The sequence below is a fragment of the Culex quinquefasciatus genome, chromosome 2, assembly GCF_015732765.1.
Source record: "Culex quinquefasciatus strain JHB chromosome 2, VPISU_Cqui_1.0_pri_paternal, whole genome shotgun sequence".
Lineage (NCBI taxonomy): Eukaryota > Metazoa > Arthropoda > Insecta > Diptera > Culicidae > Culex > Culex quinquefasciatus.
The window spans coordinates 181,016,053-181,039,393 of record NC_051862.1 but is presented as its reverse complement, the minus strand read 5'-3'; the positions used below and the strand labels follow the sequence as shown (position 1 = coordinate 181,039,393).

The 23,341-nt window shown below is 33.6% G+C and overlaps 1 protein-coding gene across 2 annotated transcripts in view; it reads right to left on the bottom strand.

Moving 5' to 3' along the window:
• The window catches only part of LOC6033276 (solute carrier organic anion transporter family member 5A1), a 131,532-nt gene that overhangs the window by 59,151 nt on the left and 49,040 nt on the right, over positions 1–23,341 (bottom strand). For both annotated transcript variants that reach the window (XM_038251505.1, XM_038251506.1), the window contains one exon: positions 9,905–9,972. The gene's annotated coding sequence lies outside the window, so the exon portion shown is untranslated. The remainder of the gene's footprint in view (positions 1–9,904; positions 9,973–23,341) is intronic.

Genomic DNA, 23,341 nt, shown 5'->3' with positions numbered 1-23,341 from the left:
CACTTCTCTAACACGGCCAGTATGATTCCTTACCATTCCGTACGTATTTAATTTCCAATTTTAATTTTGCGGAAAAATCTCAAAACTTTCAAAGTATCACCTCGTTTTACGGTACAGATTTTCAAATATTTTAATAGCCTTTTTGGAAGGTCTCATAATCGACATGGACACACTTTTGGAAAATTTAGCAGGTAAATGAAATTATTTATATTTTTTAAAATTTTCACCAGAGATAATATTTTGTGCAGCTTTAACTTTTATTTTTCAAGCAATTGCAACTTTAATAATTATTCACCTTTACACTGTACAAGGTGAAGCTCTCTCGAAGACTCACGCTAATTACCAACTATACACGGAAACTTTGCGAGGGGCGCTCATTCCTGTGAACTTGACACAATCTTGGCAGTTCACTTCAGTGACTTTTAGTTTGAAGATTAGTTCCTCGAAAGGTTACCAAGTTGAGGGCAAGCCGGCTGAAACCATTCCAGCGCCCTTTGTTCAACTACTTTACAAATGAGTGAGGTTTAGCATACGTGTGTGTGCGTTAGCTTGGGTGCACTCCAAAGTAACGGAGAAAGGTCAAAGGCGAGAGCCGTAGAGCTACGACTAAGTAGGGTATTAGTTCAAATCCAGGTTCAAGTAACGCTCGAATGGATACTGTAGGGAACAGCCCAGGAAAGAAAACAAAGAGCTTTACATGCTGTCATTTGCACCAGCACACCTTGACCAAAGTTGGTTGGAGGAAGTGGGAGGAGGTTCGAGCGGGAACGAAATTGAATGGACCTTGGTTTATTTAGTTAGTGCGGCTAACCTGGTCCAACTCGAAGGCAGCCGAGCAGAGGCATTGTGAGTACTTCTCGGTAATGAGCAAACATAGAAATCCGAAATCAATGTGCCCCGCTTGGTCTACGTGTGTACCTGGAAGTAGTCAATCAATCAAGTTGGTGTAGGTGGGCTGTGAATGTAAATAAAAGTGATTTTCTGGTCGAAGGTATTGCGTTTTAGAATGATTTTGCTCTTGATTTTTGTTCGAAACTTTGGTACAATTTCCAGAATATATTTTCAATTACATTCAAGTTTCAAGCAAAAATTCAATTCGATTACCGAAACAAAAATCTTTCTTGAATAAAACTATTCCAACCGGGTGACGCCAGCTGTCAGCGGCAAGATTAAGTGAGTCATTGACATTGGACAGACAGCCCCGAAGGCGCTGCTCCAGATGGCCACCGAAACTGTTTCCAAATCGAACACCCCGAAACACACAAATCGTTTCCATTATGGCGAGAGCAATACTCTGCTGCTGGCTGCTGTTGATACCTACATATTTTGGACCAATAAGCGACCGACGACAATTCGACGAGTGAATCGATATATTCAGATTGGTGCGCGACGTTCAAACGTCCGTCAGCGGGGTGTCCATTTGGGAAAAACGGTGTTGTTCAAAAGTTTCCAGCAAGGTTTTTTTAATTGGACATGCATAACGCAAATTTTGATGTGTTTGAAATAGCAATGCAATATTCTTTAAAGGATTCGATGAGGAATTAAATTATTCTGTTAACACTAAAACCACGGAAACAGCGAATAATAAATAATTTGTATTTACCAATTAAAAATCGAATATCGAAAAAAGGCCACTGCTAATATTTCACACACAGTAACAAAAACAATGTAATATGTTGAAAGATTTACAGATAACGAGATTTTCTGAAACAATTCGCTTAAAAAAATATTGGTGAAATGCACGACAAAAAGTAGAAACCCAAAAATTTGAAAGACAAAAAGTCGAAATGACAAAATGTCGAAAGTTGACAAAAGGTCGAAGGGATAAAAGGTCGAAAAGACAAATGTTCAAAAATGGCTTAAATATATAATTTTGTAATTTTAGTATTGAGTGAGTTTTTCCATTATTTCATTCATGATCAGTTATTTAAAAAGTTTGATAAGAAAATTCTAAATTCAAAAATATTGTAAAAATCTATCGACTTTTTCCCATTATTATGATTAATTTTGATTTTTTATGTTAGTTTTGATTTAATAAAAACAAGTCGAAGTTTTTTTATGGAAAATATATTTAAAGCGACTTTAAATAGAAATCAAATTTTAAACTTCTCTGTATAGTTCGCTGAAGTATTTCTGTTCCAAATGTGAAACGAAATGTGCTTTCCTGGCACTACTGTTGGTCAACGATTTGTCGATGAAAGGTCACCCAAATTACACACATACTCAGACTCACTCTCCAACACCCACAATAGTACATTGCGGGGATGATGGTTCATTCTTACCACCACTATCCCAGCCCATTAGCATTAAACAACACATCGGCAGGGCTGGAGCCGTGACCGTGACCACCTCCTTCGGTTCCACTCATGGTCATTTCTGGGTGATGATGATGACCAAGGTGACCAACGAAACGACATGTCGAAAATGGGAGGTTCCAGTTTGTCCTCTTGAAACTTGTTTCCTCGAAGAAGTCCTTCGAAGAAAAGGGTCGTCGGTTTTTCGGGTAAGGGGACATTAAGGTTCGATAAAATTCGTTAAGGAGAGGACACTGCTAACCGCACACGTATGGCTTTTATTTGACTTGGAGAAGAAACGGTTGCCACACTTTCAGGGAAAACGGAAAATTTTGGGGACTTTTTGGGGGGTTTCCCTTTGTTGAAGTCGCCGGATTGGCTTCGTTATTTTGAGGGGGAAAAATCACGATTCGAAAGAAAGAGTGGGGTTGCTTTACTGAGATTTGGTATTAATAAACTTTGATATGAATTTGTTGTACCTTCAATAAATGAAATTTCCAGTAGAAATTGTGAGAACACATCGTTTAAGATTGAGCGATCAAACAATTATTCAAAATATGTGTCAGCTTAAACCTCCCTGCAATTATCAGCGATAAATCTTCCACCATAAATTTGATTATAAATCTCTGTTGAACAGCATTAAATGTTTAAATAAATTGCCCCCACTCGGTCGTGAATGCTCGTACCAATATTTTGCACCATTTTGAAGAGTGCATTCACTATGGCGTTCTGGGGCAATTAGTTGAGATGATTTATTGTATTGCAGGCCAAACTCTATCTCCCAAAACACTCTGACAAACACACGCACCTTACCAAACTCCCCCCACGGTCCTCCTCCTTCCTTTTTCCATGGACGAGAAATTCAACCAATAGGTTATTGGGGCTAAAAATAAATTGCGCCAAAGGTTAATATCCCGCGCCACCATAAATTAAAGCGCTCTCACAGACACGGTATTTTGAATCGCTTCTGGTATTTTTTCGATTGCATTATCAATTTGTTTTTTATTTATTTATTTGTAGAAGCAGAATTCCTTTTTTTTAACTTAGAACTGAATTGAACACAATAAAAAAAAAATCATAACAATATTTGTTTTTACGTTCGCATGACTAACACATTTTGTTTTTATGTTGCTGTATCACTTTATTCGGATATTCTCACAAATTGTTGATCTGGTTGAACACAAATGTTTACAAAATTAAACATAATTTAATTTCAATCGAGCTTGAGAATTTTCAAAAAAATTGTACCGTCAAATTAAAACAATTTGATGTTCTCATGAACAACAAATTTTGTTCCAGCTTCGTTGTCTCACTTTATCCGGCAATCGCTACAAATTGTTTGATTCCCTTATGCATCCCAAAATTGATGGGGCCAAAGGGGTTCAAGCAACAACGTACAGTCAATGTTTTCAAAATAGGAACTGAATTGCATTCGAACTTGTAAACACATCGTCAATAAATTGTACCGCCTTAATTGAAACAATTTCACCATGTTCGCCAGATGCCGCAGTGAAAATTCCCATTTCCCATTTTCCCAGCACCAATTTTCCTCGCCAACAATCCGCAAACTGCTCCCCGGACGGTTCGCGCGATTGACCGCGGCCACTTCTGGCTCCACAGTCCAGTCCAGTAACCCCGTTCCTCCCCTTTAGTACGGGTAGAGGTGGTGAATGAAATTGTAAATTTTCTGAATCCAATTTACTGGCCGTATGTTTACGAACTACTACTCCGCATGGAAAGCAGCTCATTCAGGGGGGGCGGTTCCGCCCGTAAAGGTGCGAAAGAATGAATGATTCATGGGGTGATGGCGGCGGCCGCCGCGTAATCTCTCAGGGAAATTAATAGTTGTTCCGTGGTTGTCGTGGTCCCCCGTGGGGAAGGAGGACAGATTGGTGATTGAGGGATTTTACATAGTTTTTTTTTGTTTAGAGGATTTATCATTTAATATTTTTCTCTCGGATAATTTACAGAAAATCTATCCTTTCTTCCTAAATTCAGGAAATGTCAAATAAATAATATTAATCCTAATTTGTAGATTGATCTTAAATTAAAAATTTAACTTTGTATGAAGATTAAACTTAAAAAAAGGTTCTTATTTTTTCAGCTGGTGAAAGAAAATCAGCTTGTTGATAGTAGTTTATTATGTTTATAAGTGTATGCAACAGGTTGCAAAAGCAAGAGCAAAATTGGTGTAATAAAACACATTGTTTCTGAAAAAAAAAAAATCTGTAAACATTGTGATTGTGATTATTATTTTTCATTATAAATTATAAAACAAGAACCAGAAACGTACTAGTGCTAGAATCCAATCACCAATCGATTGATATTTCGAATCGATGTATTGAACATTTAGATTGATAACGAAATGACGACTGAAGTTCAATTACAAATGTTAATACACGAGTTCAGCTGTATCAATGATCAAAGTTCAACAAACGCACCGACGTGCAACAATCTTGTCTACAACGTTGTACATCAGATGCTTGCATCATCTTCTGAAATGTGCTCTTATTTATAGTAATGAATTGTCCTACTACGAAAAGTTAGCTTGTTGTCGTTTTCAAGAAAACATTCCACATAATTAAGTCATTATCATCAGAATGCTGCAACCACAGCATAGCTGTAGAAACAGGTCACCACTCAATTGTCATATTTATGATAATTGCTGCGGAATTCCTGCTAAGAGACTCCCGCAAGTGCAACCTGATGTTCCACTGGACAACTGTTCTAGGAGGGGAAGATAAATCTGCACCGGTGCAGAGGCCGTTAAACTGCCTTGTCTTCCGCACAGCACACAGGTGCCTCGTGTGGTTTAATGAACTTCCTTATGCAATCGAACCAACAGTCCAACCTGTTACTTGTTAATTGACTTGGACACATCGTCAGTGGGGGAAGAAAGCTGTGTCCAAGAAGTGACATTGACTTATCCCGTTTGTGGCGTTTGATGTAATTGCTTGAGTGACCTGAACGTCACTGAACGGCAAGGGGAATTGATATTTATTTATGAATATTCAATTAGAATAAGCCCGTAAGCCATAATCTGCACTTGGTGAGGTCGTATTTACACAGCTAAAAGGAATACTGACTCACAAGAATAGCAAACCCCTTTCTAACTTGCATGCCTTTTATTTCTTCCGGCCAAGGACAGAGTCAGTAATTCTACACTTGCACGAATCCAGGTACGTGAAAGTTTGCATGAGTCATGAAGTGCAAAACTGTGGCAAAAACGCCCTCATTCCAAGTGAATCTAGTTTCTTTTTAACATGTCATGGTTTTTATTTACTGTTTTACAAATGTTATGCAATACATGGTCTAAAAAGCCACCCGGATACCAACATGGCATGTCAGCCATATGGCGCCACACCAAATCGGTAATCTCCCAAAGCCGATCGGGCTGTGACTTAAACTTGAAATTTTATGCAGCCACTAACTGCGGTCTCACGCGATAGCGATTTTCTTCACAGTGTTGTGGTTTAAATTTGTGAAAAGCCAAATCACGACTCTAACTCCACTTAGAGGGTGCACTAAGAAAAACAAAGTAATTAACATTCGTAAAAAAAAAAAAATCAGTGTCAATGTCGGTGATGATGTGTGAAACACCAGCAAACAAGCCACGCTCAAGACATTTATCATATTCAATAAATCAATCCATAAATGAATACCCTTCACAGATCTCCAAGGTTCGACCTTTCCCGAAATGCCACACGACCAGAGAAATAAACAAAGTTGAGCTCTAGATTTCATGGCCGCCGGTTTTCTCTCCCCCCAGAATGATTTCCAGCTTCGAATTACCATTTTCTATCCGCCACCCAAACGCAACTGCCCCCTCGGATCGGATTGCAGTTTCGGAAGAAGTTTAGTGGTGTCACAGACAACTGGATGGAATTCATAAAGTACCTTTTTGCAATCCCGTCATGAAACTACTTACTTTTCCTGTCATTGTTGAACAACGAAATAGCCTACTTTTCTGTACCAAAAATAACAGAATCGAATAGCAACACTTTTCAAAATAAAGTTCTACTTTTCAGCATTGAAATGGGTGCTGAAAAGTTGAACTTTTCAGCACTTGTTTCGAAATGTAACACTTTTCAAAAATTTTTTGATTTAAACGATTCATTGACAAAATACATGAAAATTCGACTTAAAATTTCACTCAATGTGTGTTTTTCGAAATTGCAAAAAATGTTGTATGGAACTCGTTGCAAAACTTGATTTTTTCAGCACTCGTCGTATTTCTCCAACTCGGTGAACCTCGTTGGATAAATGTACGACTCGTGCTGAAAAAAACCTCTTTTTGCAACTTGTTGCATAAACTACTATCAATTATTCAAAAAGAATGTTGAAAAGAACTAAATTGTCAGTTCTATTGTCTATGACCACCTCCCAAAAAAATGTATTCAGCACTTGACTTTTGACAGACAGTCTGGTCAGCAATCCGTAGTGTGGGAGCAGCCAGCAAGCAGTAGTTTTAGTAGAGAACCATAGTGGTTCGACTCCGTAGTAGTGGGTTGCTCCCGCAGCTGTACCATTAAGCACACAACTCAACGCCTTCTTTCTTTCGGAAACTTGACCCTGATGGTTAGTAGTGGTTTAAGGGGTCACATAGAGCAGAGGGATGTTGTGCATTTTTCTATTATTAAGTGTTCTCGTCAAATTTACTTTGTTTAATTTGTTTTATTTTTTCTGTACTCTTCTTTTGGCAGTTTTACAAACCTCTAGCACAACATTTCCCAATAAATCAAGGGAAAAATATAACTTAAAATTGAACTTTCAATGAAAATTCTTATAAACCGATTAGAATACTTTTTATAACCAGAAGGAGCTGCATCAATAATTACTAACCATTCTGACCAGGATTACTGGAAATATGTCATGGATTACATTTTTTTTTTTCAAGAATTACTTGAAAGTACCAGAAACTTTTTTGAATTACACAGTAAAACATTGTGGAAATTTGAAAGGTGTAATATCGGAAGGTTGAATGTTACCTCTTTAATGATGTAATTTTACCTCAATTTAGACTGAAAAAGTGACACTACACCAGAAAAGTGGTATAATTACATATTTTCAGAGGTAAAATTACACACTTTTTCTGAAATAAAAGATGTACCATTCCCAGATGTAATATTACCATGATTTTTTTTACTGTGTACATAAAATTAATTAGAGTTACTTGGAATTACTGCCAAGCTGCTTGCAAGAATTCTGAAAAGATATTTTTCTAAATCTAAAGATACCGGCACTTAATGGTCGTCATTTGTTGGCAGTGCTGCCTGTTAAAAACAAAATGGTATATTTTTCAAACGTAGGTGGTACAGGTACAAATCCTGTCAGTGATCTGGTGATTTTTTTTCGCTTCTTAACCACTTTCTACTACCAGTTGTCGTTCTACTTCGAATATCGTTCCTTGAAACCAACAAAAAAATTAAGATTATTATTTTTAAATAGTTGTGTACTCGAATTTCTGCGTGATTGCCTAGTAATGATTGCCTAGAATTACATAAATTTCCACGGAATTACAGAGTAATTCTAAAATACTGAGAAGTGTGAGAAATTCGTAGCATGAAATAAAATAAGCAGTAAATGTATGAAAAAAAAATGGTTGGACTATTTCATTAAATTTAATATGTTTTATAATTTCTGAAGTAGATAAAAAAAAGTATCATGGAATTATGAAAGCAAGTAAAACCACCAAATCCATTTTCCTAAAATTTTAGAATTCTTTTATTAAACGCTTTTTGACAAGAAAACTTGGTCAAAAATAGTTTTTTAATAATACATATTAAACCTATTAAGTTCTGCTACAATGCGTGTTTTTTTTGATTATGCGTTTCAGCAATTTGATGTATGCCTTTTTTTGCTATGTTTACTAGAGATTTTTTTAAATCTCCTATGCTCAAGTAAAAGTTCTTTTTAATGATTTTAAATTATCTTTATTTCCATGTTTTTTTTTTCTTTCTTTTCTAAACAACCTAGACATCTAAACACATGTCTAAAAAATCAATTACACTATTTTAATATTGGAAAAACAACTCATTTTTGTATAATTGAAAAATCATTTTCATTTTCATATTTCCAATTTAACTCTTTATATTTTGAGTCAAAATCAGTCGGAAGTGTTGTTTAAAGAACTTGGTGTATGTTTTGAAGAAATTTGCTTAAATTTGAAGCTGATGATAGGAATTTTTGAATTTAAAAAAGAAAAACAATCATCAGGAAGACATTTCACTGGAAACTGATTTCTAATTGTTACATTGAAAATAAATTTGAAACAATTTCCAAGGATTGCAAAAATATTGTTTTTAAGGCATGTTTTTAATGTTCAAGTCAATCTCAAGTGCGTGACTTTTTTAATTTTGTATCGCCATGTATTTTTCAGCTAGAAATCTAACAAAATAGATCTCTAACCCAAAATGGAGTTTTGTATCCAACAAGAGAGAAAAATGATTTTTTAAAAAAGGAATGACTAACTTAGGAGTCCAAGGATTGTAACTTATACCATCATTAAAAATAAATATTCAAGTTTTCTCGCTTGAAATTTACCCAAATGTAAATCTTTACAAATTTTGATTTTTGGAAGGATTCAAGATTTGTCAAAATAATGTTTAAAATTAATTGGAAAAATATTAAAGTATTAAATATTTGATGAACGTGTTGATTCGTTTTTTTGTAACTAAGCCCGAACAATGTAAAAACTTGTCTTCCACTTGGAATTGAAACAAAAAGAACTCCAATTGGGATTTGTTTATTTTAATTGTCATTGTGTTTTTGTTTATATCTGTAGCCTAGTAAAAGTCGTTACCATGATTTTTTTTTCGTTTTTTTTAAAGTCGTTACAAAATTATGCTATTTATTTCAAAAGTAGAATTTAATACTAAACCTAAACTCGTCACAATAATCTGGTTTTAGCTCATTTTAACAGAGTTTGTTGATAATTTGGAAAGAAACAACCCAACCTCACATTAAAATAGTTCTTATGAAAACTTAATATGCTTTTTCAAAATCTCGGGACCAACAAATTCTAGTCTTAAAAACATTGTTATAAGAAATAAATAAAATAAACAATAAACAATTCTATATAAAAAAACAGACAAATTAAAAATGCAAATTAACATGTTGATTTTGATTTAAAACGCAGAAAATTATTCAGGAAATGCCCGATTTTTGTATTTTCATTTTAATAGTTTTCTGACCAGACCTAAACAAAATTATTTTTTAATTTAAGTTGACCTGAAATTTCAATTCATAAACACTTTTCTTATAAAATAGGTGTCTATTTATTGTTGCCAATAAAAACGATAGATTTTTTTTTCGAAATTTAAGGCAGCCCCTCAAAAGCAGCCTCACTTTTGTTTACCTTTTCTAGAGCTCGTGATTCCGTGCCCATGATGTGGGTGGCTCATGGCTCTCGACTAAACATACATATTGACTCTTGTTAGTGAGTGTGTGTGCGTACGTGCGCCTATTTACACACAAACACATAAAAAAATCCTCACCGGAGAGAGGCTGCCATGAACGAATGGACCATTCTCGCCCAAGCTATTAATTAGTGGTTTTTGATGGAAGGAAGTTTCCTTCCTGAGTGAGTTGAAAGATGGTTCGGCACTTACCTTAACCTAGCAAAATGAGGACTTTCGGGGGCAGTAACATTGAAGGGCAATTCCGACGATGGGAGCTCCTAGGGAAAGAGGGAGAAATGAGAAATTCGGGTTAATGTTTTTGATTAAATGCTGGAAAATATAGTTATAATTTATCAACTTTAATTAAACTGTATCACCAGCTGCGTTTTTGGCTGGTGGGGGCGATAAACTAATCCGTTTTCAGGTCACGATGCTGCCATTTTCACGAAATCCAATGTTTATAAACGCATATTAAAATTCCCCTTCCTGGTTCTGGTACAATCAAAACACAAAGAGCAGAGGGTGGCAATCGAAATCAGCTGGGCTTTTTTGGTTTTTTGGGGAGAAAAAACACCAATAATAATGCTAACCTCAAATGGTGGGATAACATTTGGCTTTGGCACCAGCTGAGAGCTGGTTGTAAATTAAAGAAATCAACAAAATATTTTTTATGAGATATTCAGCAAGACTCTTTTAATTTAATGATCAGCTCAACTCTGCTAAAAGGAGCATTTTGAACTGTCGATATAAATAAAAACATTACCCATCAGGGCGAAAAATTGGAAAAGTAACGAACCCATCAAAACACCACCCCTAAACCGTGGGAAGCCCCACCGAGAGGAAATAACCACAACAACAAAAATCTGATTTTTATTCCACTCCAGTCCTTTCATTTTCATTTCCCATTTTCCACCCTCCCACCACAAAGAAAAAAGATACACTAATGAAACCCAATTCGATAAGGACACCCTCCTTCCCCTCTCACGCACACACTCTCACACCCTTTCCGCACGACGTAAGTCAAACATTTAAATTATGGAAAATATTTCCGTTTTTCCTTTCCCTTGGTTCGCCACCCACCGGAGGAGCAAAAAAAAAGTGGAAACGCAGAAAAGTTACGCAACCGCGTAAATTTCACGCCTTTCCGACGTCGCGACGCCCTCTTTCGATAGCTGCTAACGGCGTCGTTTTTTCCCTCTTTTGGAAGGATCTCAATTTTTAGATAGGTTGGAAAAAAGGAAAAAGGAAATGGAATCGTCAAAATGATACACACGAAATTGATTGGGAATCGATTTTCTGATCTTTCTTGTTTTAACTTTAAGAAATTTTTGATAAGCTTTTAATTTTTCACACAAATTTGCTTGCAGAATCTGCTAATAAAAGGTGTCAAAAGTGACTCATCCCCATCGAAAATAAAACGTTCACACATCAATGGAGAGAACAGTTCAACAGCACTGCAAACAACGCGGACCGCCACAAACAAGTGCCAATTTCAAAGTCAACAAAATGACATCGCCAAAATTCACACGTCCATTGACGTTGCTTGTGAGCACATCTGTTTTGACACCCCGTTTGACAAATGAGGAATTCACGAGCCCGCGTTCATACACACAGCAAATATTTGATTATGCTGAAGCTGCGTACTTTGTGTCTGTTTGGTTATGGAAATTTTGGGCTGCGATTTACCGTTAGGGAATGAGTAATTAAAAGTACTGCTTTGAGAATGGTTTTATTTTCAGAGGATATTTGATTTAAAGTACTAATTTGAAAACATAAACAGACAGATATATTTTCAGTTACAGAATGATTCCATAGATTCTAATCTAATCAAATCTAATCTAACACAAACGCAGCCAGTCCGATGAAAGCATGCTGGAAAGTTTTGTGATTAGATTAATTGCAGTACATCCGAGAACACCAGAAAATGTATTGCAAAAATTAAAAGGGCCAGCCCTACTGCGTTTTGTTTACCGCAAACAGGATACTGAGAACGGATCACATTTCACCGAATACACAGGGGAGGAAGGATGCGTGGACATACCGTTACAAACGCTCCAGTTTATAGTTTCATATGTGTTTTGTATGATGTGTAAAATAAAGTGTTGTTATGTAATCAATCAAATAAAATAATGCAATATAATTATTATTTAATAAAATTCCTCCAACTATTTATAATAAACGCTCACCCAAGCACATACACAGTGACACAAAAGAATTGAAAATGAGCATGCAAAAACGAGACTGCGCGTCCCCATGGTTAGCGCACTCATCTTGCAGAATGATTCCATAGATTCTACCAAAAATTTGGCTCAAGCAACTTTTACTGGAGATTTAACATAGAGACTATTCGTGGACATAGAATTTAGATGTTTTTAACGTATCGTCAACTACAGTTAACAACTTGAGACAAAGTTGCCAGATCTTCAAATTTCATGAGTTATTGGAAAAAAACAACTTATTCAACAATGATTTTTGAACGATGGCTACTAAATAATATTAATAATACAAATATTTAAAAAATTGACCTTTTAAAATGTTTGCTTCTTTTTCACGTTTACGGCTATATAATGATTCCATTATCATTTAGATTGTTTAAAAATACGTAGAGGAATGTCTGAGACATAAGAAAAACATTTAACTTAAAATATAGAAAATGTTATTGAAATAGGCAGCCAAAAATTTGAAAATCTTTTTTTACATTGGTCAGTGCCGGGTCCGGTGGCGCAGTGGTTAGCGTGATAGCCTCTGAACCCCAGTATGGCCTGGGTTCAATCCCAGACGGACCCGGTGGCATTTTTCGAGACGAGATTTGCCTGATCACGCCTTCTATCGGATGGGGAAGTAAAACGTCGGTCCATTAGCGTAAAAGAGGTTTTGAGTGACTCACCACACATAACCTTCGGACGCCTAGAAATGAGTAGAAACTTGCAACAGAGCCCACAAAAGACCCGGGGGTCGTTAAAGTGGATTGCTTTGCTTTGCAGTGCTGTACTTGATTCTGAGTCAAAAAGATTACAATTTTTACATTTTTTTAGCAGAGCAATTTTAAGACTGAAGTACTTAAATAAGTTAAATAAAACAAAATTAGAACAAATAAACTTAGGGCGTCCAATTTTCCCGGGTTTTGAATTTCCCGGGAAACTGAAAACATATTTTTGAAATACCGGGAATTCCAGGGATCCCGGGAAATTTTTGAAGCAGTCATAAAATATATGTTTTCATAATATTTGATATGTTTTCAAGCTCAATAATAATAATTGGTGACAATCTACACTTCAATCTTAACAAGGACTACGGTTTTTAAATAACTTAAAAGAAATTAAAATTGTTTTTTTTTATTTAAAAAAAGTTCAAATTTAAATTTTCAATGTCATTCAAATTAAATAAGTGTTTTATAAATAAATTTCTTCTATATATTTTAATACATGCCATAACTAGAAAAGCTAGACAAATTTCTTTGAAAATATCTACAAAAACGAGAAGCGACAACAAAACAAGAGTTTTTTTTTTAAAAAAAAAAAAGGTCCTATAAGCTATTGTCCTTCATATCTGAAAAAAACAGTCAATGCAAAATTTTAGATAACTTTTGAATGTTTTATTATATATAAAACATTTTTTAATAATTCTCTTTATGTTACTACCGCCAACAAGGGAAAATCAGGAATACAGGCTGAAAAGGTACAGGAGATTTCAGAACAAAACATTTGGAAATCGGTGTACTAATTTTTTTTCTGTTCCTGTTTTAACCGAAGTTATTCAAAGCACGATGCAATTTTTTTTCTTAAATAGCTGTCTTATTTCGTTACATGCCCCAAAATCCGGAGTTTGATGAAAAATAATTTAAGATGATAATTTTCAATTTTAATATCATAAATATAAATATGATAAATAGTCTTCAAAAATACGTAAAATTAAATAGAAAATATTTAAAGCGCCAGGCATTTTGCAGATCTATGACTAAATTTTAATCAATTTTCCCTTATCAGTCAAATTAAAGCTGATATATGCCGAATACAAATTTTAATGCTTTAAAGTTGGTATCGATTACTATGTATTTTACTGTTCATCTATTTCTACAACAAAATTTTAATTTTCAGACCAAAATTTGATTTTTTTCAATTTCGGGAATTCCCGGGACAAATTATGAAAATTCCCGGGATTCGGGAATTCCCGGTTTTGAAAAAATCCCGGGATTTTTGTCCCGGGAATTCCCGGGATGGACGCACTAAAATAAACTGTACACAAGAAAAACAGAAAAATATAATGTTAAAAGAGTAAAAATCGAATCAATGTACCTTTTTTTAATTTAATTTTAACCTCATTTTAACCATAAATGATTTAAGGTTACTGCAAATTTCACTGCTACTCAAAAAAACTTTAGCTTTAACCCTCTACAACCCAACCCCGCCTCTAGACGGGCTTCGATTTAAAAAATCGCCAAAAATCCATTTTTCAACCAATTTTTGATCTTCAAAAAGCATTGGAAAGAAGAAATTTTAAAATTTTGGAAAATTTTAGGGTTGGAAGTTTGACTTGTTTTATGTGACTTTGCCAATGTTTTTAAAAATGTAATTTTTTTAGGGGTCAACTTTGGCTGTATTTTTTACTAACATTTCCTATATTTTAAGTAAAAAGAAGTATGCAGTAATTTTTCTAGTGCCCCAGACTATGCCTCTACGCATTTATTTACAATTTAAATGATAATGGTTTCATTATATAGCAGAAAATGTGAAAAACATGCAAAAAATTGAAAAAGTTACTGTAAAAACATGAAAAAATTAGATAGGCAAAATGTAATGATAGGAGATGGTAGAGTAGGCCAAATACTACCAAAAACAAACATAAACTTAACAAGAAATGCAAATTAAAATACTAAAAATGAAACAAGAAAAACATAAAACAAGAGAAGTAAAGTTTTTCGTAGAACAAAAGTTGCTCAAAATGACCTCCTGAATACGGGAAAAATAAAAATTTTCGAAAAAAAAATTTGGGCAGTAGAGGGTTAATCTAATTTTAGCATTTCTTGTAAAAAAAAGAGTTTTTTCTCTTTTCAAATGAATTTAATATTGGGAACACAATCGGTGCATAAAGTAAATTTCAAAAAAAAAATCACTGATATTTTGTAAATTTTGGATAGTACTATAAAACTAGTGCATAAAGCATGTTGTGTTATATTTTGTTTAAAAAAATGTAAAATTAGGATAGATTGCATTTAAGTTTCTTGTCCCCTCTCGAAATGGAGTAGAGCCGAGTGATAGAAACCTAAAATATGTTTTTTACCTGAACCTAAACAGAGACAAATTTGCATAAATTTGCACAAGGAATATTTAAATAATAAGGTGGCTTTTGTTAAAAAAAAACACTTATCTAAGAATTTATATACCGTCATCAGGGGTGAGATTGCATCCTACAAAAATGCTGTACGGTATTTGTTTTTCTTAGGTTTGACGTCCTATTTATCTGTGATACCAAAATCCATTTTTTTAAATCCCTAAAATATTATTTTTACCAAAAATTTAAAATGAATGGTTTAAAATGTATTCTGAATGATTTAAACAAGCTTCTCAATATTTTTATATTTAATTTCCTGTATTTTGTACAATCAGAATTTTGCAATGAAAAGTCATAAAGAATCAATTATAAACTTTTTTGAATACATTGTACAACGTTAATTTTTGGACTAATAATCCAATTGAGAATATTTTAAATTGGAAATAAAGTTACACCGCAGGAGAAAAATATGGTAATAAACTATATTGTTTTTTTATAAGTTTTGAATCTTTAGCATGCAATTTGGAATTAAGGAATTTTAATTTTTTAAACTTCGTCGATGGCTCAGGAACAAAACCATGAATAAAAATTTTAATAGCCTCATCAGTTTAAAAAAAAACGAAGAACTACCAAAAAATGTAAAATTAAACTAGTCCAAACAAACTTAAAACCCTCTACAACCCAACCCCGCCTTTGGACGGGCTTCGATCTTAAAAATCGCCAAAAATCAATTTTTTAACCAATTTTTGATGTTTAAAAAGCATTAGAAAGAATCTTAAAATTTTAGAAAATATTAGGGTTGGAAGTTTTACTAGCTTTATGTGACTTTGCCAATGTTTTTAAAAATGTATTTTTTAGGGATCAACTTTGGCTGTGTTTTTATTTACATTTCCTATATTTTAAGAAAAAAGAAGTATGCAGTAATTTTTGTAGAGTCCCAGACTATGCCTCTACGCATTTTTTTACAATTTAAATAATAATGGTACCATTCTATAGCAGCAAAAGTGAAAAACAAGCAAAAAATTGAAAAAGTGACTTTGAAACATGGTAAAATTAAAAAAGCAAAATGTAATGATAGGAGGTGGTCGAATAGTCCAAATAATACCAAAAACTGACATAAACTACACCAGATAAATGAAAATTTAAAAAACTAATTATAAAACAAGAGGAGAAAAGTTTTTCGTAGAACAAAAGTTCCTCAAAATGACCTCCTGAACACAGGAAAAATAAAAAAAATCGAAAAAAAATTGTTCAGTAGAGGGTTAACATGAAAATTAATGCAGAAAATTGTTATTTGGATTGATACTATTTCCTTTTTTGTCTGCCTACTTTTTGGAATAGTTTGTATAAAGAAATTATACAAATTTTCTCGTAAAATGAACGAAGCTTATAAAGAATTTTTGTAAGCCCTTAATTTTGGATTTTTTTAATTTACTTTTTAATTTGAAACTTTTTTTTAGTTGAAAAACCACTTGCACATTTTTATTAACAATTCAAGTTCAATCCCGTTCATTCTTATCCTCAAATTAAGTACCAACTCATCTTCCTGACCTTTGATCTGGCTTAGCTAATGAAGTTGCCATTTTGATTCGGCCGAACTCCACACCAACCAGCGGTGGGCGTCCATTTCGCTAATCAACAGATGTTTTGGAATGCTCGTTCGTTGGCAGCTTCTAGCGGCACATCAAAGTGATTGCAAAAATTCAATTAAGAGCCAACGCAATGGGTTCGGCTTTTTGAGTGTGAGTTCATGATAAAAAAAAACCTTTCTAGAACTTACTTAAGGTGGGAAGAAAAGTATTAGAAAGAGGTCGACAAGATAGCTTCCTTTTCCATGCTGAAAGTTTCCCCATATCCATTGATTGACAAGCTGACGCTACCGAAATCAATCGATATCTCTAGTATAGTGGGTAGAAAGGAGCTGCCCCGTAAGTATAATTTATCATCTTCACCTTCATCCCAACACAAAACCTGCCGGATGATAGCGATACACCCACGCCATGGTGGAGCATTCGTTTGATGACTTTATACTTTTCTTTTTCGGTGAAAGATTTTAATTTTATTTGAAAAAGTTCAAACCCAATTACGGAGCGATTTGAAGTTTTGAAAATTTACCATAATTGATCAAATTAGCCTTTTCGACCAACTTTTTTCCCACAATGTCCCTTCCCTTAATTTTATCTAGGCAATCTGCTACGAGTTATTGAACTCCAGAATGTTCTAACCAGTCCAGCCCTACTGGTGGAGGCAGTCAAACGCAGAAGCTGTCGTCACTTTTTCCCGGGCGTTTACTTTCGCTTTCCGAAAGTATTGTGGCCTTTCATGGAGCATAAAAAGTGGTGCTTTTCATCGTTAGCAATTGAGGGGGGAAAGGAAACGAGAAGGAACACGAAGAAGGATTTTCCACAATGGCTGGATGCTCTCAAGATGATGTCGTCATGCTTTTCTTTGATTGGGGGGTTCCTTCCCCTAGGTTGGAGGGAGCTTTGCGAAAAAGGACAATGAACCTTCTTTCAGAAGGGAGCTATTTTTAGGCCAGAATGATAAGATAAACATGTTAGCAGCTTTTCTTGCGTTCGATCAATGCGCTGTTTTATTGAAATTGGGTATTATTTCGTCAGATTTTTTTTGGGTTATCAAATTATTACAAGTCAGACGACGTTTTTGTTCATTTGAATCAATAAAAAAATGTTTTAATGATAACACAAATTTATGGAAAAGTTTTTAAAATATCATGTTAGCCAACATTTATTATTTTATGATTTTGAAACAACGAAAAGAAGTTGAATTGGACCTTTCAAAAAAGACAGCTTTAATTGTATTGCTATGTTAGTCATTGTAAAGAAAACTATAAAATCCATTTATTTTCCAGACGATGACAACACTTAGTCTAAAATTCAATTCAAAAACAGCACACGTCCCTCGAAAACCACAAAACCCAAAAGTTAAACTTCACCATAAAAACCGGCACTGCATATGTCAGCAACCACACAAAAAAACACACACACATTCAAACTACTGTCTACAGCTGCTGGTTGTGGCCGTTTGATGGCGCGTTGGTGGCGTCTCGAACTGGTTTTTATTGGCCCAGCTCTCGGAAATCGGCTCTTTGACGGTCAGACATAACCAACCAGACTGCCAGATAGAAGAAGAAACTGGTTTTGTTCGGAAAGTGCCCGGATGCTCTTTCTTTCTTCTGTTGCCAGGGTGATGCAGAATTTCAGAGTTATTTTCGATGCAGAATTCTGTAAATTTTGAGAATTTATTGAATGGAATGGATCACAAATCATCTCCGTTTGAAATCTACTGCAGCCATTTCATCGGACACTTAATTGGAATCACACGATTTTTCGAGAGGTGTCCCCGTTAGCTGCAATAGTCATAAAAATCATTAATGTGGTAAAACGCCACTCTGCAAAAACTACTCACAAAGTTGATCAGGTGCGTGCTTGCGGCCAATAAACGCCACCTCGTCGAAACGAATAAAGTGAGCCTTATTTGTCTCAACTGACAGACCCACCAACCTATCCACCCACCCATTGCAGGGGGGGGGAGGGATGTCGTCCTTTTGGGGTGTGCCTTTGACCTGCCCAAAAGCATTACTCCCACGCAGTCCACGGTGAAGAGGTTATGAATGGCGAAGCGACGGTGGAGCAGCTCGCACGAAAAATGGCATGTTTCCTTTCCCAGATCATTAAAACATTATTTCACGGTTCAGCCCAGCCCGGCAATAGAAGAAGCAGTTGATAGGTAGCAGAGCTTTATGGGCTTCCTTGTAGGTACCGCAGCTGGAACTACTGAAGATGCTCACAATGTTTAATTTAATAATTAAATAAAGAAAAATAGCTTTTAATAAAAGTAGAGTAGTAGATTTTTACTAAAGTAAAAATAACAGCAACATTAACTGTGCAGGCCAGTTATAACTTTATTTTCAAAAAAAAAAAATAATAGAAAATAAATCGAAAAAAAATAAGATTGCGAAACTTATTGGATTAATTCTTGCCTCCCCACTGTCTGGACACCTAACAAACAAATCAAATGTATTTTCTATTGACTTGAAAATTTATATAGTCCAATAGCATCTGATATATCGACAGTTAAATATTCGACATTATTTAGGTTATTCTCAGAAATCTTTATTTTTCTCTTTTTTGGTTTTGATGAGCTTTGCTCTGCGCAAATTTTGATAATTTCGGCAATCTTTATTGTACAAAAACAGAAGACACTTTTTCTTATCTCGATTAAAATAATATTTCCAAGATTTTTTTTTAAATTGCCACTCATAAAAAAAATATAATGAGATTAATTTTATTTATTCCAACAACATAAAATCAATCTTATTCTGAAATTAATATTTTTTCCCAAAATTCAGAACTAAGTTTAAAAAAATCTGTGTCTTATATCATAGATCAAAGATAACTATTTTTTGCCATTTTAAACATATTCAAAAAAAGAAAAAAAAACAAAATGAAATTTCCCCGATTAGATTTATTTTTAAAAAACTCAAATGTAAAATTAGTATTTTTCTGCATTATTATAACCAAAACTTAACCGAATTGAGCTTGTATCTGCTAAATTTGAGCCTGATCAATAAATACAAAAAAATCAACAATGATAATTGGTGTTTTTTTCACAGTCTTACCAATGCAAATTGGCCCTACTTGCGAAAAATTGATTGAAAACTATTTAATATACATTGTATTTCGTCTATTTTTGTATTTATAATCAAATATGCAAATTTTGAATTTTGTTCTCACAGATTGGAAAAAAATGTTTGTAAATAAATAATTCTTTACGTTTTTTTTTTGCTCGATGTTTGAAATTCAGTTTTTTTGGTCATCTGTCTTAAGACTTTAGAGCAATGATCGAGAACGGAATTCCTAAATACTTAATTACCTTTAAAAAATAAGAACACTTTTAAAATAATTATTCATTTTTTATTTCATATTTTGACACAAACAAAATTAACGCTTGAACATTATTTTGATTATGCCTTTTTCTGAGGATAGAAAACAACTTTTGAAATATGACCCTGCAAGGGCAAAATATATTTGCCATTAAAAAAACAGTCGATTTTTTTTATAAATTTTTATTTTGCATTACAGAAAAAATCCAGATTTATCCACCAAAAGTTTGATTTTTTGCCAAAATTTTGCAATTTGTTCTAATCATATTTCAATTTTCAATAGTACCCATGATTGCCCATGTCGAGAAAAAAAAATCGAATTGTTCTGAAAAATTTCTTGGACCTCTAGTTGCTGAAATACAGCCACAAAAACAAATAGGAAAAAATGTTTTTTTTGGTTATCACCCAAATAGCACTCAATTTTCAAATGCCTATTTCTCGACAACTATTGATCCGATTTTCAATGTCTATTCAATTTAATTCAATTCGGTTTTATTTGTGAATAATCCAAGTTACAATGAGTTTATTTAGGTATATAACAGAGTTTTGGTGTTCCTTTCAGCTGTGTTTTACATCGTATTTTCAATGTCTAAAATGATACATTTATTTAAATTTTTCGATAAAAAAGGAATACATTTTTTTTAACTCAAGTCTCATTTGAAAAAGGGCAAAATTTTACATCTTAAGCCCTTTCAAATGTTAGTCTTGATATAATAAATTCTGATATAATTTGGATTGGAAATATTAGTAAATTTCACGTTTTTTTACTTTGAACTTGAAAGTCGGATCAATAGTTATTGAGAGAGTTGAACCAGAGGTCCAATCTTAAATGTTGATTAGACAACCTTATAGGAAATTTTCAGAAATTTAAAAAAACAATTACGCTATCGAAAAAATAATTGAAAAATACTGTTTTTTTTTTGCAAAAAAAACTTAAAATGGATTAACCTATAGAAAATTTCTGTAAAATTCTTGTTGATTCCTCCAAATCAGATTTTGAATCTTAAAATAAAGTGAATTTTTTTGATCGTTTTTGTCAAAATTTAAGAAATATAATTATTTTTTAAAGTTGGCCACTCTGCCAATGATTGTATGGCCTTGTTGCATAGCTATTTCTGAAAGAAAAATTAAATAAGATAACCAAAGTGGCAGTGCGTGGCCGAATGGTTACGCTGTCCGCTTTGTAAGCGGATGATTCTGGGTTCGATTCCCATCTGCTCCAACCTTCCATCGGATGAGGAAGTAAAATGTCGGTCCCGGCCTTGGTTGTTGTTAGGCCGTTAAGTCATTTCAGGTGTAGTAGTCGTCTCCATGCCATAAGTACAAACAACACACCAAAACAAGCCTACTCCGGTGGAATCGCTGGCGGCGGTTGGACTCGCAATCCAAGGGTCGTCAGTTCAAACACTGGGGTGGAAGGTTCCTTGGAATAGAAAGAGGTTTGGGTGCTCTCCCCATTCAAGCCTTCGGACTCCTAGGTTCGAGCAGAAACTTGCAATAGAGACCACAAAAGACCCGGGGTCGTTAATGTGGATGGTTTGATATTTTTTTTATTTTTGAACCAAATATAATGTTTATGCGCCAATAGATTTTTTGTATTGGAACGTAAAATAAAAAAAAATAGTATTTTTTATTTATTGTTCTAATTTTTCCCAAATTTCCTACATTTTTGTCAGAGACGCCATTCATCAGATTTTCCGTTTTAGATACAGAAATTCTAAAATATTCAGACACCATTTTTATATGGACAGCTGTCAAATCTGTATGGAAACTTGTATGGACAAAAATGACCTTTACAAAATTAACGGCAAATAAGATAATTAAAAAAAATGATTCTGATTTGATTTCTGAGAGAGTTGCTCATTTTCATTTTTCTCGTTTTGTTTTTCTTCGTAGTTTTTCCCTTCCTCGGTGAAACCTCTGTTAAGCCTTGCAGATATTTTTAACTTTGAAAACAGATATTGAATTGATATTTTTCAGGAATTTGCAAAATATAATTTTTTTGAGCTTTGTTTTTCGCACATAAAAATTTTAAGGTTTTCCTTCAATTTTTGATTTGTAAACCAATAGCTGTAAACCGAAATTTTTATTTGAACCATTATATCGTCAATACCGATGACTAGGGTTAGTGAAATTTCACGATTTCGCGGACAGCGTGAAATTCGCGAAATTTGGCTATTTCCGCGAAATCCCGTGAAATTTTATGTTTTTGTGAAACTGTAACGATTTTCCTCAAAATATTTTTCAAACTCAAAAAGGAATAAAAATAATCTTGAAAACTACTGCAGAATTAAGTGAGTGAATACCCTTGTTCAATTACTTTTATAGGGTTAGTGAATTTTAACGATTCCGCGGACGGTGTAAAATTCTTGAAATTTATCAGTTATCTCAAATTTTTTTTTTTTTTTCAAATAACTTCATAATAAATATTTTAATCATAAAGACTATTTAAGTAAATTTTATAAGTCTTCATTTGATAAGCTTGATATGAACCATTTGAAGAATTATTCAAATTTTCAGTTTTTATAGAAACAAACTAAATTTAGTAATATTTTAATTCGCTTTAGTAAACATATTACTACTATTTTATTTAAAATGTATGATTTCAAAAGAAATTAAAAGAATCAAGCTTTGTTTTATTCAAAATAAAATGAAGAGTATTTTTAATCTTTGAAATCAACTTTTTTACACATTTCTGATTTTTTTCTAAGTCCTGTTTTATTTTAACAATATTTGATTATTTGGGTGAATGATTCCCTTGAGAGTAAAAAAAATATATTTTTTTTTGTTTTCTGTTCTTATTTTGAATAAAAATTTCGATTTCGTAACAATTTTTAATATTTTTGCCTATTGATTTTAAATTTAGTTTTTGAAAAGAGAAATGAAACCTTAAAAAATATTTTGAATGGGCTAAATGTTGAAGAAAATTTAAACAATTTACATATTTTCGATGGACAAGATTGTTGAATCTTGCTTTGATATGAAATTCAATAAAATTTAAACAGATAAAACAGAAGCAAATCAGCGAAAACTTTTTAACCTTTTTTAGTTGAATATTAAAAGAGCAATTCAATAAATGAGAATACGCAACGCATGCCTTACATTTTGTTTCAAAATATAAATAGAGCCCATCTATAAACCAGGCGGATTTTTTTTGATAATTAGGAGATTTTTTTTTCACGTTCACGTCAGTTTATTGAAGAATAATATATAATGAAGCATAAAAAGTGGTTTCTGTGATTTAAACATAAGATTTTCACAGTTATTTTAACATTTTTCACGTTCCGCGAAATTTGCGTGAAATTCGGTGTTTTGAAATTGAGGTCCCCGTGAAATTTGCTATTTTCGAGCGTGAAAAATCACTAAGCCTACCGATGACCATCCCTCCTCCGACTTTTCTCGTCACAAATCACCACACCACACAGTTCGGTGCAGAAGCAAGACACACGTTAAGAATCAGGCAGCATTCT